Genomic DNA, 19,484 nt, shown 5'->3' with positions numbered 1-19,484 from the left:
AACATTCTTTGCAAAATAATTAGTTTTGCTAATATTTCTAATTATGATCTTTATATGAAATATTTCTTAATGATGTAGAGAAAAGTCATGTATAATAAAAATATAATAAAATTAATTAATGCGCAATTTTTATTAACTATTAGATTATCAATTATCTTTAATATGTCAATCTAGCACATGAAAATTACAAAACAGAATGCTGTAGTAGTCAAAGGTTAGATTTATTGGATGAAAATACTTATTCTTATACAAGGATAAGGATAATACGATGGGGTCGAAAGAGATTGGGAATCGCAACCAAATCTTAAGATTTGAATCGCAGACTGTAGAGATTCTATCCAGACGATTCCAAACTTATTTCAAAGATGTATTTTAACCATCGAGTATCGCCAGACAAACAGAAATAGTAGATGGTGACAAAATGAATAGTAAATTCGCTATTCTTCATAAGAGAAAGGTAACATATAAAGAAAAGTCGAAAGTCCCGAGATAATATTAGTACTCATATCAATCGGTTCACAAGGCACGTGAACTCTCCATTCCCTTTAAATGAGGATATATCAGCAACGATACGCCATCGAAGACACAAAGCATACATTAGTCCCCACATGCCATTCTGGAGTCCCTTCACAATCTTTTCGGATATATCAACAGGAACATTTCTCGAAATGTTGGTACATCAAAGGAATTAGGTAGCCGTCCATGGCATGTGACAATTATCTTATTGGAAAACTGCTCTCCAGCATTTATTTGATCTTGAAAACAAAAGGAACATAAAATAATTCGGATAGATTAAATCCTAATATAAAATAAAACATTTCTGAAACATACGTGGCAATACCAATTTTATCCGAATATTGATTGTATACCAGACGAAGGACAGTCGATTGAATTGTAGGACAACATTCTCAAGCAGCATGTGAAAGAAGCAACTCGAAGATAAAGAATGTCACATTTCATCATAAAGTCAAACTGTGTCTCATTTAAGGATGCGATTGTCAGGCCACTATTTCTGACAATGATCATGCGCTACTGACCTGGCAAGTAACCAACTACATATATATTGCAATCAGTATCAGGATATTGCAATATCCTGATATTGCAATCAGGATATTGCAGTCAATACAATATATTGCAATATCCATATTGCAATCAGGACAGTTGAGTGTTATATACTGAACTATAAAGCAGGAAATTATGACAAACTCAGGAGAATACTATCTGGTTGCATGGTATCGATAAGATATCACCAGTGCATGAAAAGTTTGAAAGGATACTTAAGTAATGCGGTAAATGAATGTCTCTCTAGATTTCTAAAAACATATATGATGAAAGTGAAACGAAGAACATGTAACCTTATGAAGCAAGCGATTCATAATAAAACGAATTATTTATTTATTTATGCTTATGGCCACATGAAACTTCTTCTTCTTCTTCTTTCACTACGCGTTATTCCCGCTTCCCATGCAGGGTCCGCGTGTTACTTAGATGCGACTTCTTGTTAGTACTACTCCCAACCGACCTGTCGCCTAGTCTGCCGCTGGGGGATATATTTTTGACTGTAGAGGCGTATGTTCACGGGGCCGGTTTGCCTACTTGCGGGATGAAAAACGCCAGATAAACTGGTGGAAAAAACCCTACTGCCCGTGCCCAAGACCGGCTAACTTGGCTATGCCTGAGGAAGATCCTCAAATTCCTCACGTCTACGACGGGAATCGAACCTGGGACACTCCTTTCCCAGGCATATGGCTGCGAAGCGCAAAGCTACTAGGCTAACCGCGCGGATATGGCTACATGAAACTGGTAAGTGAAAAGTACAATCACAATTTCCAGCAACAAATGATAAAAATCTTAACATATAAAAGTTCATTACATAAAAGGCACAACCAGCTTTATAAGTCTTTCCTTCTTTTTTTTAATAAATAAAGTAAAAGTAACTTATCATAATCAACCCAGGGACAATTATCGTCCTGCTGTAACAATTATGACAAGGTTGCATGTCGTCACAACATAAATGTAGCTGTGTCCTAGGTTTATTAGAGAGCAGTTGTATCTTGTGGGAGAAAACTTGATCCATTAGAGGAAGCCCATTTCAAAATACATTCATTTTCTAACACGAGGAGGAGTTCTGTTGATACCATGATGAGGACTATCAGAGTGACTATGAGAAAAATGTCTTCGTGGAGAGACAGGACCGTGATCTTCTGTTTCCTCCATAACCACCGCCACCACCATACCATCTACAGGTCCAGGTCCAGGTTGGAAAGCCAATTCAAGGCCTCATCCATCACTTTGTGGATGTCCTGTAGGCCACCACCATGAAATTGGCGCCTTGGGCAGTCGAACACAATATAAGGGATCGTCTGAGTCACGGAAGAACAATCACAATAAGGGTGATCTGACAGCCTCCACTTATGTAGTAGGTAGCCACATCTGCCATGACTAGTTCAGATCCTGTTTACTGATGACCAAATCTTATTAGAAAGATCCAAATTAGGCTGCGGAGCATAGGTATCTTCTACCGGGACCTTAAGCCGTTTGTTGGGAGATAGTTGGACCAGTATTCTCTCCATATGTCAGTTATTGATAGCAGCGAAACTGAAGAGAGTTCGTCCATGGACCAAAGAGAATTTCTAGATTTGAGGCGAAGACTAAAGTGAGTGTATGAGAGGCTGATGTAGGGGCAGGAGTGGGTTGCTCATTGCTTTATTAAATTCTTTAATCGAGGCTTCTCTTCTCCGTATGTGGTGGAGCAATGTTAAATAGAACAGGCAGCCAGGAGAGAGGGGTGCTTCTCACTGTCCCACTAATTGTTCGCATGGTAGAGTTTAGCTGGGTGTCTATAATGTTATTGTGTGTACTTCTTTCCCAGACAGGGGCACAATATTCTGCTGCAGAGAATGCGAGGGCTAGTGCAGACGACCTTAGGACTTCTACACCACAACCCCAGGTTGTTCCAGCAAGCCTTGAAATGATGTTATTTCTTGTTTTAATTTTATTGGAGAGGTTGATGATGTGCCTTTTATAGGTTAGGCTTCTGTTAAGGCTCACCCCAAGCTATTTTGGGTGAGGCCCGTGTTCTGCCATTTTTCCACAGAAAGAAAGGTTGCGTTGTCGATGATGGTGATGTGGAACAGAAACGTAAGTTATTTACTACTCTCCAAAAAATCTGGTCCGCACACACTTACTGACCATACTCTTACACAACTCAAAAATTATATGACAATCGCTAATTATCTAACTAACTCTCATATAATAAAAATTTCCATGCATCAATTTTATAAATCCCTTTAATATCTTAAATTTCCTATCCCGTGTCCTCTTTTTCCGTCTATCACCTAAACTTTGTAACACACAAACCTTCAACCTTAAAGGGAGCTAAAGTGATTTAGGGCCCCCTCCCTCATTGTTTCGGGTCTTAAATTTGACCAATCACTATGCTATTCACTCATCTCTGAATCTTTGTTAACTCATCCTCCTCCTGGTCCCTAAGAAACTCACTTGATCAAATCTTTACAATCCAATAACATCAATATGATACAGCTTATGCAGCCTTGTCAAAACAAAGTGCATAACCTAACATTTTGCATTGTTATGCAAAATGTTAGGTTATGGTGATGTGGAACAGATATAAATGACAATCAATTGCCTTTGCCCACATTGCCAATTAATTTAAATCATCCAACAGGATACCTACATCACTTTTATCAACTATTGCTCTCCCCCAGCAATACATGTATACAAATCAAAGAGTACTTGCTCTAGGCAGGGCCGTACGTACACTTTTCCCAGGGCCAGAGGAGCTAAAGTGATTCTGGGCTCCTCCCTCATTGTTTGGGCCCTTAAATTTGTCCTATTTTTTCGGGTAGCCAGCTAAGCAGTCCTTATCTTACCCTCTTTCCAAGCTTCTGGAACCGTGCCAGAGCTGATACTTAGATTGAAAAACTGCATCAATGGCAATACCAATTCACTTGCACATTCACGAATTACACAGCCCGACATACATTCATATTTTTCAATATTATGAACACCTCTTCTTCAATTACTTCAATTTTCATGTGTGTCACTTTAACATCAGCAACTGTAAAATATTCACATGAATGATACCATCTCTCCAAAATGATCAGTAAGCGACTTAGCTATTTATTTTGGCACAGACATCTTCCTACCATGAGTTTTGTTTTTCATTCTACTTGTCACAAAATGAAAAATTCTTTTGGATTTACTTGGGGTTGCATATCTAATTTTCTTCCATAATCTGATTTGGCGTTGATTACTGTCCGAGTCATCCGTCTTGCTTGAACCTTATACTACTCGTGAACACCTTTTTCCTTATATTCCCTCCACATTTTTTTTTTTTGTAATTTTTGCATCCCCAAACTGAAACCTTTTGACTCTTTATTTTAATAAGGAATCAGTGCTCATTTTGCTAAGATCATTCAACTGGGTGTGTTTAATTGGCTGAACAAGGCTACCACAACAGTGGAAAAAGAGATAAAGCTGCATGAGAAGTAGGTTCTAGAGCTGTTGCATAATATGGATAAGAATTCGGCAATTAGGACTAAAGGAATACTCTTCAGAAATGGCTAGTGCTTGAAGTGTTGGTATATTTTGAGTTTGAGCTTGGAAAAGATCCTAAAGGAATGGAAAGCATGTGTGATAATCCCATTCAACAAGGGTGGTACAAAGTCTGATGTGTTTATCTATCGACTTATCATCATCATTGGAATGATTTTGCATATTTCACAGAAGTTGGTAAGGACTCGCATAAATTGGGTTGATAAATAAGCTATACTTTGCAAAGCTTTGCTTTCGTTTTCAAACGTAAGATCATGCCTAAGAAATTTCCCCATGTTTTATAATAATGTTACAACTGAGTTAGGTAAAGAGAAAAGATACACTCTCAATTTACTCACCATTAGACTTAGGCTTTTAACAAAATAACACATGGAAACTGTAGCATCAATTGGAAAATCTAAGATTAGAATGTGAGCTATTGGCTTAGCTTGGATAAGTGGGTAGCTGATGGAAGTATCAGAAATCGTATAAGGGAGTGAATGTGCAAGATTTATGGAGCCTAGTGGGGTGCCTGAGAGATCTGTCATTTCATTTTTACACTAAGTATATTGAGAATGGTCTGACAGAAGATCACGAGTTGCTTGCTAATGAGGCAAAGAGAGGCCGGAAAATCAGAGATTATACTGGTAAACAGCATTTACAGGATGATTTGAATGGAGCAAAAGTGGACAAACAATAATGGCTGCAAATATTATGGTGAGATATCCAATGGCATACAATAATTGTGGAATTATTTTCGAAGTAACTGATGAGACTAGCGGTATTTGAGTTAAATATCGCCAATCATGGATTATAAGTCAAAAATATAAGAAAATCTCCAATTGCTATTTTGTTTTTATTACAAGAGAAACATTAATGCAAAACGATAACATAATAATATTAATTATTATTATTATTATTATTATTATTATTATTTTAACGGTGTCTCCATGGAGTCAAAAGACTCATCGCGGGAGACCCGACATTGACACACTAACCATTATTTACACAATACCTGTCATACCTCTCCTTAAATTCATTCACAGTTGAAGCATTCACAACCAGTTCTGGCAAAGCATTCCACCCATTCACAACCCTCCAAGTAAAAAATCTAGTCCTAACACCCTTGTTAACCACACTCTTACACAATCTCCAGGGATGACCCCTCGTTCTCTCACATCCTGCATTGGTCTTAAGAATATCATCAGTATCAATCCTGTAAAATCCCTTTAACAATTTAAATACCTCTATCATATCTCCTCTCCTACGTCTATCAGCTAGTTTTTGGAGCCCACAGATCATCAATCTATCCTCATAGGGAACATCCCACAGACCTGCAACAATCTTTGTAACCCTCCTCTGAATCCTTTCTACCACTTCCGCATCACCAAGAAATCCTGGCGACCAGATCTGTGCACAATAGTCCAAATGCGGCCTTATTAATGCCTTATAGAGTGGAATAATAACTTCCCTATCCCTGCTTGTTAGTGTGTTCCTCAACAACCATGTAATTTGATGTGATGTTTTGGCAATCTTAGCAATATGCCCTTTAAACTTAAGTTCTCTGTCCACAATAACTCCCAAGTCTCTTATCTCATCAACTTCCTGCAGTTCAGTTCCGTTAATATAGTAAACAGCATGCGATTTCATCCTCCCGAAGTGCATCACCTTACACTTAGCCACGTTGAACTGACAGCCATTTACCTCAGTCCATAGCGTCAGCCTATTTAAGTCATCCTGTAAAATATCCACATCATTTGAATTGATTATCGCTCTTCCCAATTTTGCATCATCAGCAAACAAGTGGATATTTCCATTCAAGGTATTTCCAATATCATTGATGTACAAATTAAACAATAGAGGACCAAGAACTGAGCCATGAGGTACACCACATTAAATGGCGTAGCTCAGTAGAAGTGGCTTTTGCACTCTACAGCGCTTCACCGCACGATAAAAGGCGATCGAATCTAGTCGCCGAGTAGAGGAACTTTTTTCTAAGCCTTTTCTCGACCGGTTCCAGAGTTTGTCGATCTCTGGCACGGGCTAGCGGGTTTTTCCTCCCGGAAAGTCGAGTTTTTCGTCCGTAAACTCAAGAAAATCGGCCGTCGAAACCCACACTATTTTCAAACATTAAAAATATTCTCTTAGGGTTAGAGACCACCAGATAGCGGCACTTACTAGCCGCCTTTTTCACTGCGTGCCGATTAATTAGTGATAGCCTTGGGCCAGCTACCTCTGATTGGCTACCAGTGGAGATTGAACTACCCACTCAGTCTCCAAAAGTTAGATAGGGCTAAAAAACGGCCTCGCCTACTCCCTAATTAAAAATTGTTTGCTGATTAAAAATTAAAAATTGTTTACTGATTAAAAAATATTTGCTGTTTGCAAATATTTTTTAATCAATTTCTCGGAAAAACATCTATCCACACTGTGCTAACAGGAATTGTTAGTGTAGCGACAGCGCCTACCACAATATGGCTCAACGAGCGCCCTTATTAAACCGCGCCGTGAGGAAGGATTCCTCTATACTACACCCTGTCGACGGTACTGATCGCAGTGCAGTAGCGGCAAAATATCTTGCCACTAATGCCCTTCTCACACTGGCACAGTGTCAATGCGTCCCTGACCCTCTGAGGATTTCATAACAGAAATCATAAATAGAACTCAGAGGATAATTGCAATGTTGAAACGAACCTTGAAATATAGCCGTCGTAGCGAAATTGGAAGAATAGCGGAATATTACACCCTTCGATTGGAAAAAGACCTCGGTTCGATTTTGGTCGTGACAAGGAGAGCCCTTATACAGGCTTTTTCAGTTGTAGGTGAATTAGCCGATCTCATACGGTGGTAGCAGGGTTTTACTACCAGAAACTCGGGTTTTTCTTCCCGCATACAGACAAATCGGCCTTCGGAACTCACGCAATTTACAGACAAAAAATATTGTTGTATTTTTTGTCTGTAAATTGTGGGTGATGATGGGCGATATATGGCGTTGATGGTAGTAGTGTTACAGTTGCCGAAGTAGAGTAGTATGCCTTCCCATGTTGAGTCCTTGGACTCCCTAGAGGTGTCACGTAATAATAATAATAATAATAATAATAATAATAATAATAATAATAATAATAATAAAGATATTAAAGTCCATTTGCCTCTTTACAAGTTTTGATGCTACCGCACCTCGACTACTATGAATAGTTGGTCTTCTAGGTTCAGAGGAGATAAATAAGTTGTGGACATGCTGTAATCGGAGGTGTCATGAATAATAATAATAATAATAATAATAATAATAATAATAATAATAATAATAATAATAATAATAATAATAATTATTATTATTATTATTATTATTATTATTATTATTATTATTATTATTATTATTATTATTATTATTATTATTATTATTATTATTATTATTATTATTATTAAAAGTTACAAAGAACGTGTGGGTGAGATATATAGCCTCCTTTATTCATAGTTCTATGATGGTTCAGAGAATGACCGTTTTCGGTTCGATTCTAGTTTGTGACTAAAGCAACTATTTTTGAGCATATCTTCGATAGATTCCCGAGTAATTAAATTTGTGACCCTGCAAATAGTGTTTTCTCCCGGAATATCGCATGTTTCATTCCAGAACTGTATAAAATCGGACGTAGAACGCTCACTCTTTCAGGTTGATAATTTTAGGAGTAAAATGCTGTTTAAAATTATTGACAGTTTTGGGCCTTCTGACAGTAGTGGCCTGTGTAGCTCAGTGGATGTGGCGTTTGCACACCACCGCGCTAGGCCGCACGAAGGAAGTCTTGGTTTCGAGTCTAGTCGGCGACTAGAGGAAATTTTTCTAAGCCTTTTTTCGACCGGTTCCCGAGTTAGTCGATCTCTGGCATGGTTTCATTACTTAAAAAGTAATATTGTTACAATTTTATTGTATTCAGATAGAGAGTGTAATATTGAAATGTCTGTGGTATGTGAGCCTTGACTTTTGTCAAGAACTTTATCTTTGTGGATACTCCAATACCCCCTTCCCGTTCTGTTTTTTTGGGTGGAGCGCGGGGGGGGGGAAAGGGAATAGATAGGTTGGCTTTGCACAGTTATATCAGTTACATTATGAAAGGCGTATTAATGAATTAAAAGGGTTATTTGCAAATAATCGAATGATTTACTGATTTATCCCACAATTAACCCTTGAAACAGTTACAGCAGGTTTTTCCTCCCGGAAACTCGGGTTTTTTGTCCTGTAAATTCAAGAAAATCGACGGTACAACCCACATTATTTCAGACATTAAATATATTGTGTTAGGGTTAGAGACCACGAGATGGCGGCACATTTGAGCCGTCTCTCTTCACTGCGTACCGCTTAATTAGTGATAGCCTTGGGCCATCTGTCTCTGATTGGGTACCAGTGGAGATTGAACTGCCCACTCAGTCTCCAAAAGTTAGATAGGGCTAAATGGCCTCGCCTACTCCCGTATATACGGGAATAAAAAGGCGTTAGCTGATTTTTTTTTTTTGATTTTATTCGCAGTGATTGCGAATATAAGTTTTAGTCCTATATTCCAAATCACTAAGCCGTGGTCCGAATTAATTTCAGCTCCTCTAAATGATCTGCACTGTTGAATTGAGGTTCTCCATTTCTGGTCTTTCAATATCAGGTCGATTATATTCCCGTGTTTGCCATCGAAGGAGCGCCATGTTCATTTACGACAATCTTTTTGTTGGAATTTGGTATTGCAAATCATGAGGTTGTTATTCATGGCAAATTCCAGAAACATCTCTCCATGTTCTTTTCTTTCTCCATATCCAAATTTTCCCATAACCTTTTCCCATCCTGTGTTATTTTTGCAAATCTTTGCATTTCAGTCTCCTCCAATGATGAGTATATTCTGCTTTGGCAGCTCATCAATTTCTAGTTGTAGACCCTGTAAAATTTCTCAATGTTTTCATCTTCACTCTCTGCAGTGGGCGCATACTGTATATTTGAATGGTCATGATATTAAATGATTGGGCACTGAATCTTGCGACCATTATTCTCTCACTAACTGGTTTGTATCCTATCGTTGCCTGTCAGGCCTTGTTACTTAGCAGGAAATCTACGCCTGCTTCATGCTTACTTTCATTTCCTGACCAGAGAACTCTTCCACCATTGTCCACCTCATTTCTGAAATACTCAATGTATCACATCTGTGTTTCTTCTTGAAGCAACTGCAATTTTCCAGTTACCCAGAGTGTACGGGAATTCCATGTACCAATTGATATTCCATCCTTTACAGGCCTGAGTTTGATTTTTTTTTGTCTTTGTTTTCAGTTGCTGATTTTTCGATCCTACCCTGATTACTCGATCTGAACCCTTGATCTTAGAGGGCGTTAATAACAAGTTTCTTATTTGTATTGTTGCTTGGTTCTGGTACCGTGTTGTGTAGATATTTTCTCCGTGGTTATATTTGTTTTTGTCGTGGTGAGTTTATATCATTTGACATTTTAAGAGCTAATTTCATTACTTAAAAAGTAATATTGTTACAATTTTATTGTATTCAGATAGAGAGTGTAATATTGAAATGTCTGTGGTATGTGAGCCTTGACTTTTGTCAAGAACTTTATCTTTGTGGATACTCCAATACCCCCTTCCCGTTCTGTTTTTTTGGGTGGAGCGCGGGGGGGGGGAAAGGGAATAGATAGGTTGGCTTTGCACAGTTATATCAGTTACATTATGAAAGGCGTATTAATGAATTAAAAGGGTTATTTGCAAATAATCGAATGATTTACTGATTTATCCCACAATTAACCCTTGAAACAGTTACAGTTAATGTGTATTGTACTTTCAAATTTGGTATGCAATCTATCATTCTCATGCATATGGTATTGGCACTTCAGAGAATGACTGGATTGTTGATACATGTACGTTGAGCCATCTTGTTCGCTTTTGTATGCTATACTTTACATGCATTCATACAGAGGCGGCAGCTGGCAAAAATAGCTCCATTCTTCCACATTAGTTCTCCTTTGTTTGTTTTTCACTGTTTTGAGTCAGAAAGAAGTGGGGTTGCGGGTTTCATTCAAAACATCTTGGTACTTGGAGAGAGATTTCTCTTCGGTATTAATTTTCATACTAAAGTTTGCTTCTTACTATAACTGATATTTTAAAAAAAAATCATTGATCGAGGAATTACTTTCTGGATTATCACCAGATTGATTGGTAAATTTTATTTTTATAGTAGTACAGTATTAGCAAGCAACAATAGTTTATTCAATTGTAAAAAAAAAAAAAAAGTCAGTGCATTAACACTATATCACATCCTTATTATTAAAAAAAAAAAAAACTGAAATTATAAAGTACATAGTAGTAGAGGTAATTTCTCACTCTAGAAGCATACTTTGAGCAAGCAACAATAGTTTATTCAATTGTAAAAAAAAAAAAAAGTCAGTGCATTAACACCATATCACATCCTTATTATTAAAAATAAAAAACTAAAATTATAAAGTACATAGTAGTACAGGTAATTTCACACTCTAGAAGCATACTTTGAAAGAAAAATTTGTGTAGGAAAAAAAATAGCTGCTATATTTAAGTGATAGCAGGAGTGTCCTAACATGAAAGAAAAGAACTAAGCTGGTAATGAAGTTCACTGAAAATGAATGCATTGCAGATATATGTAAGCACCTTCAAGAGATCAGAGACTTATTGAGGGATTGTCCCGGAAAGTGCAATTCCTTGGTACCCGTCATGTCGCCTTAAAACATTAATGAAGATGCCCCTCAATGACCATAAAAGAATTTTATTCTATTTACTCATTACATGCCATGAAAGAACTTGGGCAGCACATTCTTCCTGATCATCAGTGACTAAGATGATAACAGCTCTATGGAATGAACCATATGAGAACAGGTTGAGGATTTGTGGGTTGCAGAAACTAGTTGATAGGCGGAGGAGGGGAGATATGATTGAGACATTCAAATTGCTAAAGGGATTCTATAGGATTAATTCAGAGGATATTTTTGAGATCAGGACTGGTGGTGGGAGAACTAGGAGACACCTATGGAAGCTGGGCAAGAGTGTGGTTAGCAGGGGTGTTAGAGCTGGGTTCTTTACTTTTAGAGTGGTAAATGAGTGGAATAAGCTGCCAGAGTCTGTTGTGGGTGCTATGACAGTGAACGAGTTCAAGACAAGGTATGATAGATACTGTGAGAATGTAATCGCATAGTTGTGTGGACATGATGTTTAGGGTCCCCCTCGATGAGTCTAAGGACTCCTGGAGTCGCCCGAAATAATAATAATAATAATCAGCTTTCAGGAATGTTATGTTCTTCTCTTCATTTGGTTATAGGAATTCATTAATGCTGAGAACTCCTCGCATTTTTCCTGATACATCTATCACTGGTGAACATGCCCATTAACCAGCCACTTGCCCAATGTTAAGTCAAACAACTTAAAAAAATGTTATCGCCCATCTTAATTAGGCATACTCAAGCACTCATCAGTTAACTCACAATTTCTCATACTCATCGGAACATCCTGCAGTTCCATATATCACACATCCCATCATCTCCCACTGCACACCTGTCCTGAGAGCCCACCAAATAATTCTTGTTTTTGAAAGTCCTGTTCACACAGCAATCTACCTAGCTTTTCATTGCCACTTGCTCATATGCAAACCAGCAGCAGCACTCAGAAAGCTGGTCCTGTAATATGTTCAGTTCAGTCCTTTACAGTGGAATGTTTACAAGAAGTTTCAATAAATATGAACTTTAAAAGATGGATTACATGCAAATAGCACTATTCTGAGTCTGTTGGCTCTTATCTTCACATACTAAAGTCACATTTAACAGAATTTCACTAGAAATTAATTGATGAAAAATTGTCAACATATGGATTTGATTATTGTTTAGTTTCAAATGGATTTGCCAAGTCCCAATCTTTTAAAAGTCAATTACAATTCGTTAGTTTTAAAGGCATCAATGCTAATTGTAAAAATACAAAAGTGCATGGATATATGTTAAGATGAGTCACTTAGTCATGGATTATCTCTAAAGTTATATTTTCATTGTAATTATAGCATCATTCTGTTGCCCATGCGAATTAGGCTTTTAGCAAAGCACAAGTTTTGAAACTCCAAAAACCTATGAAAATCCAGCAGATTAAGGTATTTACTTGCCAGAAATTCTAAGATACTATTCATTAGCCATAAATACATGCTATGGACTATTCTGCACACCATTAACGTAGCTAAAAATTCAAACTGAAAAACATTAACTTTTTTTGAAAGTTTTTTTCACTTGGTTATGCTATAAATTAAAGATGCCAAGAAATTATATTCATGATTTCATTCTTTATCCAAGTGTAAGCAAACAAAGTTTGTGTGACGTCACTTCATAACTGTGCCAACTTGTATCACATATCTTTACGGACACATTTCCGTAAGGATATGTGCCCTATATATGAGTTGCAACCAGCCATGCTTGGTGAAAATTTGACATGCTGGTCCCAAGCCTAGATAAATGGGGAGGGTTGAGCGCAGGGCTAGCAACCCAGTCTCAGAAAAAAATCTTTGCTATGCAAACTGAAACCTTCCAAAATGTGATACCAGATGTACAGAGTCCAGTGGAAAATGGTGGTGGAAGACCTATTCTCCCAGGCAGAGTGAAGAGGATTAAGTAAGTGAGTAAGTATATGAGTTGCATTATGGGATTCTAAGGCAATTGATGTAAAGTCTTTATCCTCTGTATACAAGTTAGCTCGGTCATGAAGTGACTTCATGCACAAACTTGTTTGCTAGCACTTGGATGAAATTAAGAAGTAAGTGAAAAAACTTTCAACATCTATTGCTAATCCTGAGTATTTTAGTAATAAGGTGGGACACCTTTCGACTACTTGTATATGGAAATATGACCTGTATTATTTCCACCTTGTATCACTTCTGGGTCTGGCTCCCACCGATGAGATCTTAATAAAGGTCGAAACTAGTCTGGGTAGTGATCCTTTCTATAATGCATAGCATTATACACATCCGAATAGATGTGCTTTGCATTATGGGATACTAAACCAATTAGTGTGAAATCATTAACCTCTATGTACAAGTAGCTCAGTTGTAAAGTGACTTCATGCACAAACATTGTTTACTTACGCTTGAATAAAGGATGAAACCAAGAATATGATTTCTTGGTATCTTTAATTTATACATTAACTTTATGATTATATACAGTAAATTCTGGTCAACTGGTCCATTGGTTAATCAGGGCAGTCATTTTATTGAGAAGTCTGGGAAAAACAAAAACAAAATGAGAATATAACAAGAACTTGCTTTAATTGGGCTAGCCAGTAACCTTTGCCACATGGAGTATTAGAAAAATTATATCTGGATTCAGCTATTTTATCGTGCCACATCCAATAGTTCCCTGTGTTATAAACATGGAACACTATTTGGATCAATGAAAGCATAAGTTACTGCCAAGCCTCAATGGTTTAAAGGGATTAGAATGGAGAGTTTATCAGTTCACTATCATGCAAACAAAAATGTGGATGAATCTGAATTTTTTAAACAATTGGCTTACAAGTTGGAACATGTGGAAATCAAGAAAAAATTTTCTGGTTCTTGGCAATTGCTATAATCAGTGCAAAAGTTAATCTTTTATGAGCAGTACATTTTATGGCTGATAGGTTGGCAAGGAATAAGCAACGAGATCATTCAAAACCATTTTGCTCACTGTAGTGTTAAGAATTCATTTGAAAAGAGTAATGCCAAATCGACTTTTTCTTTGGGTGCTGTAACAGTTGTTCCAGTTGCTGGTAAGGAAGGAAGTGATTTGGCTTCATTATCTATGCAGGAGTTAGAGGAAAAGAGTGATGCTAGTTTTTCTTTGGGTGCTGTAACAGTGGTGCCATCTGAATTGGAGAGAGGTGGGAGCGCAGGTGAACACAAGTTTCATCCAGTTGGTTTTGCAAGTAACCAGAAAGCATAGCTACCGTTTGGACAAGATTTATGTTAGTGGCCTTTATGAAGTTGGATTTGGATTTGTTGATAGTTGATTTACATTTATTGGGTGCTTCTGCATAGGCCGAGTATGAAGTGTGGGTTCTTGATGCAGGTCACCTGCAATAAGCTGAGTTTTTTTTCTTAGACTGCTTTCATACATCTTCTGTTGTATGAAAGCAGTCTAAGATCATCCCATTTTGTACCTTTGTAGTGCCATAAGACCCAACATGTGGTCAGAAGATGGGGCATTCTTTGTAACTGGAAAGTTGAACAAGATTGTAGTTTGAGTGGTCAAGAGATGGTGTCTGGAAGGAGAACTAGTTTTAAAAAAAATGTTGGATGTTGGGAAAGTGGAGAGGATTATCTGGAATTTAGGCATGTGACTTTGCTGTTTAGATATCTGAGATGAGATTAGTAATCTCAACAATAATGGTGGCATAAAAATTCCAAGAATTTGGATGGTGCATATTCAGCCTGCTTAGTTTCCAGCATACTTTAGGACTTTAAGCAATATTTCATACCAATTGGTTGAAATTTATATGTATAATATATCATGTTGCTCTCCAGCCAAATTTAATTTTGTAACCTAATAGTTAATAATAGGACTCTAACTTTGATGTACTAAAGGTTTTTTTTTTTTACCTCACCAGAGGTCATGCCAATAATTGTTGTAACAGTTGGTCAGTAACTTGAGCAAACCATGTAGATTGTAGTGCAGTTTGTTTCTTGTATATATGTGTATGCTCCAGATGACCTTGATTTGAAGGTCGAAACGGTTGTTCATTTTGGTTTATGTTTAACTAAAGTTTTGCTTTAAGACGGTAGTTGTTTCCATAATTTTTGATAATTACAGAATAGATGAGATCTTTCTAAGCAACAAATACAAAATTTTTTATTCAAGCAATAAAATTGGGGGGAAAGGATCAGCTATAATATTCAACATTACATACTAATAGTCTTCTTGAATGGCATGCAGTATCAATTAGAATGTTGTGAATAATTATCAAAATGGGGAAACTGGACAATGAGACTTATTTGTGCTTATGGTCCTGCAGAAGGTTCTAAGGTTCAAAGAAGGTTCATTGTGCCAGCTGCATTAGAGAAGGCAGCTGGCACAATGAAAATGGAAAAGTTAGTCCTTGTTGGAGATCTAAACAGCAGAATAGAAAATGATTACCAGGCATAAAATATTTTTAATAAAATTGGGAGAAAGAGCAAAGCTAATAATAATGGTAGGTGCCTGCCTGATTTCTGTTCAGGACATGGACTAGTTCATTTTACACAAATATGGACTCTACAACCATGTTAGAAATAATTATTTTAATTTCCTGATGTTTCAACCTTCATATGAAAGTTGAAATATACAGATGCATACACAACATGCATGTACAGAGACAAGCTAAATTACATTTCATGCAGTATGCTGAAGAGACAATGATTTTACTGGTCTGACCTCTAATGAAAATAAAATTAAATAAAGTAACTACATCAAAGCTATATTCTATTTAAGACAATATCAGAGAAACATTCTTTCATATGGATGGTTTTGTTACAGTAAAAATAATGTCCTAATTTAACATGACAATTGTTATATTAGATTTAAGATCCTGGATTACCTATGGTCCTATTTATAATTAACTCTTTGGGAGAAAGGTTAAGTGGGTAGAATATGTGCCTTCCATATTTTTGGGATTTTTAGACCATAATTATTGTTATGATTAGAGAGTGGTTGATAAGAATCTCACAGGCCTCCTTAAATTTACGTTCATACCATGTTTTGGTGTGATGTAAACAACAGGTGCTTTTCCAGTTAATTCTGTGTAAAGTGTTCAGGGCATGATCAGAAAGACCAGCTTGACCATAGTTATTATATTTAATGTGTCGTTTATGTTTCTTTTTTCTGATAGGAATTGTGCATCCTCTTTCCCCTGTATAGAGCAAATTACAGGTGCAATGAATACGGTATACTCCAGGGTGGGCCAGCAGAGGGAGTGGATCCTTAGATGAGTTGAGTTCTTTAATTTTGTAGGAGGTTTAAAGGTGGCTCTAAGGTTGTATTTCTGTAGTACCTGATATCCCTTTAATGTATGGAATGGTTAGTTTTATTGTAACTTAGTTTATTTTTGTTTTTAAGTGCATAAAGAATTTTGTTGATAGTATTTTGCCTGTAGCAATTTTTCAGAAAGGTATTGCTGAAAACGTTTAATTCATCTTTAAGTGCTTGTTCATTGGAGCAAATCTTCAAAGCCCTGTTTTTTTAGTGTATTAATGACCCCTAGTTTTTGTGTTTGGTGGTGGTGGTAGGAGTTTATGTATATATATTGGCCAGTATGTGTCGGTTTCTGGAAAACAGTGAAGGAAAGACTGGCAGAAGGAAGATGTGTGACAAGTGTATTTAGAAACAGAAGTGTGTTCTGCTTTTCAATCTCAATTGTGAATTGTTCACAGTTGAGATTCATTAAGATGCAAGTTAAATATGGAAATAGACAACAGCAGCATTTTAATTCAATTTTAACTTATGGATCTGAGAGCTGGGTTAGAAATAAAACACTTGATCAAAGACTGCAGACCACAGATATGGGCATTCTGAGAATGAATAGTGGAGTGTACAAATAGCATCAATGGTAGTATCATATTAAACATGAGAATATCAGGAAAGAACTTGCCATTGTTAGCATTCGGGAATCTGTTAGCGGAGCTAATTTAAGATGGTATGGTTACTTAAACAAAATGAGAAAGAAAAGTTTAGCAAAACGATTGTTCTTTGCCAGATGGCAGGAAAAAGACACAGAGAAGACCAAGATGTTAGGTGGATTGATACAGTAAAAGTGCCTTAGAAAGCAGAAATATAAGGTCTGATAATGTTGGAGTCTTGACAGATAAGAGATTTTTTTTTTAATATGAAGGAAACTAGATTTTTAAATCCTAGATTTTTAAATCTAGGGCTGGAGTAAAGAATATGAAAATAACAGGTGAAGCTGCAAGTGCCGATGAAGATGCTGCATCCACATTTCCTGCTGAGCTGCAGAAAATTATCGAAGAAAATGATTACGATTACCACCAACTTTTATATCAAAAAAAAAGCAGCACAGCCTGGCTATAAAGTATCAAAAGATCGTTTAACTGTTATGCTTGGAGGGAATGCTAGTGGAGATTTTAAATTGAAGCCGCTGCATGTCTATCGAACTCAGAACCCAAGGGCTTTAAAAGGATATAATAAGAACTCTTCACCTGTAATTTGGCGGGTGAATAAGAAGGCTTGGGTTAACCAAAGTATATTCGAAGATTGGTTTAAGTCTTATTTTTGCCTGGCAATTGAAACTTATTGCAAGAGAAATAACTTAGCTTTCAAAGCTCTTTTGCTTTTAGACAATGCACCTGGTCATCCAAATTCTCTTAATGATCTGTGTGAGAATGTGAAAGTTTTATTTTTCCCACCAAATACAACATCATTGCTACAACCCATGGACATGGGAGTCATTACAACTTTCAAAGCCAATTTTCTTAAAAAGACATTCTCAAAGGAAGTAGAAACAACAATGGGAGAAAATGCGATTACGCTCCATGGATTTTGTAAAAAATTTAACATTAAACACGCAATTGAGAACATTCGTGACTCATGGGAGCAAGTGTCTTCTAGTTGCATGAAAGCTGTTTGGAAAAACCTTCTGCCAGAATGCGCTAATGATTTAGGTTGTTTTCAAAATCCTGTGAACAACGTGGTCAAAGAAATCGTTGAGATTGGTGAAGACCTTGATTTTGATGGTGTTGATGCAGAAGATGTTAAAGAATTATTGGATTCAAATTCAAAAGATTTCAGTGACAACGATCTTCTTGAAATTGAACAACGCACATATGAAGACAACGAACAATTGGAATGTGATGATGAGGTTCCAAAGGAAATAACAGTCAAAGAACTGGATGGAATATTTCACAGTTTAGAATCACTTAAGCAGCAAGTAATGGATATGGATCCAGATGTTAATCGAGGAATGCTTGTTTGCCGAGGTTTGGAGAGTAATTTTGCTTGTTATCGTAGAATTTATGCCGATAAGAAAAAACTAAAACTTGTTCAAACGACTCTTTATAACTTCTTTTGATTAAAAATACTGCAGTAACTGATGTAGGTACAAGTATTTATTAAACATTTACTTTGCATTCATTTTTTATCTTTCCTAAAAGAGTACCATATAAAACGAACTATTAGTACAGTATTCGATCAGGGACTAATTGTACTTTTTACCATTGATTATTAGATTTGATTAACGCGATATTGATATACGCGGTGACATCGAGGGATTAATTAACTGCGTTAATCGAGGGATACCTGTATACACCATGATGTTTATAAAACTTTGTTTATGGAACATTGTCTTTAGGGGAATGCAAGAAATTTTGTAAGGTGTTAACTAGTTTGAAGCTGTTCTGATGTTGACTGATTTTAATATTTGGGATTTTTTCTTGTTACATTGCCAACGTATGGTATGACACCATTCTTTTGTAATTAATTTCTTTGTTATCACAAGATGGTTCATCAGAAAATAAGTTTCTTTAGTACCTTTTTTGAGTAGCCATTTTGGAGGAACTGATTAAATAAGATTTGAAGTTCTTTTATTTTAATTTCATCATATTTAAAGCTCTACTTTTAAGGTTTTAACAATACCTAATTTTTGTTGAGGATACTAGATACTTTGTGTGTTTCTTTCCTGTAGACCTATAATGATAATCCTTCGCTAATGTGTTTTTTTGAGGATGTTTAGGAATGGTAAATTTCCATCCTTTTCATTAGATTTTTTTTTTTTTTTCTTTTATGCAATTCTAAGATATTTAGATAAAATTGAAAAAAAAACATCATAAAAGATACTAAAGAAACTTATTTTCTGATGAAGAATCCTATGACAAAGGGATGATTTATCAGATAAGTTAGAATCGGGTTGTTATTATTCATGTAAATCTACTTAT

At 36.5% G+C, this 19,484-nt stretch overlaps 1 protein-coding gene across 1 annotated transcript in view; it reads left to right on the top strand.

Moving 5' to 3' along the window:
- The first annotated feature begins 9,936 nt into the window (after positions 1-9,936).
- snf (U1 small nuclear ribonucleoprotein A snf) overlaps positions 9,937-19,484 on the top strand; it is a 50,009-nt gene continuing 40,461 nt past the window's right edge. The window contains exon 1 of the mRNA XM_090416075.1: positions 9,937-10,009. The gene's annotated coding sequence lies outside the window, so the exon portion shown is untranslated. The remainder of the gene's footprint in view (positions 10,010-19,484) is intronic.

Source organism: Typopeltis vanoorti, chromosome 3 (assembly GCF_054136105.1).
Source record: "Typopeltis vanoorti isolate ZY-2024b chromosome 3, IOZ_Tvanoo_1.0, whole genome shotgun sequence".
NCBI lineage: Eukaryota > Metazoa > Arthropoda > Arachnida > Uropygi > Thelyphonidae > Typopeltis > Typopeltis vanoorti.
Note: the sequence above shows the minus strand (reverse complement) of the source record. Positions and strands in the feature narration are given on the sequence as shown.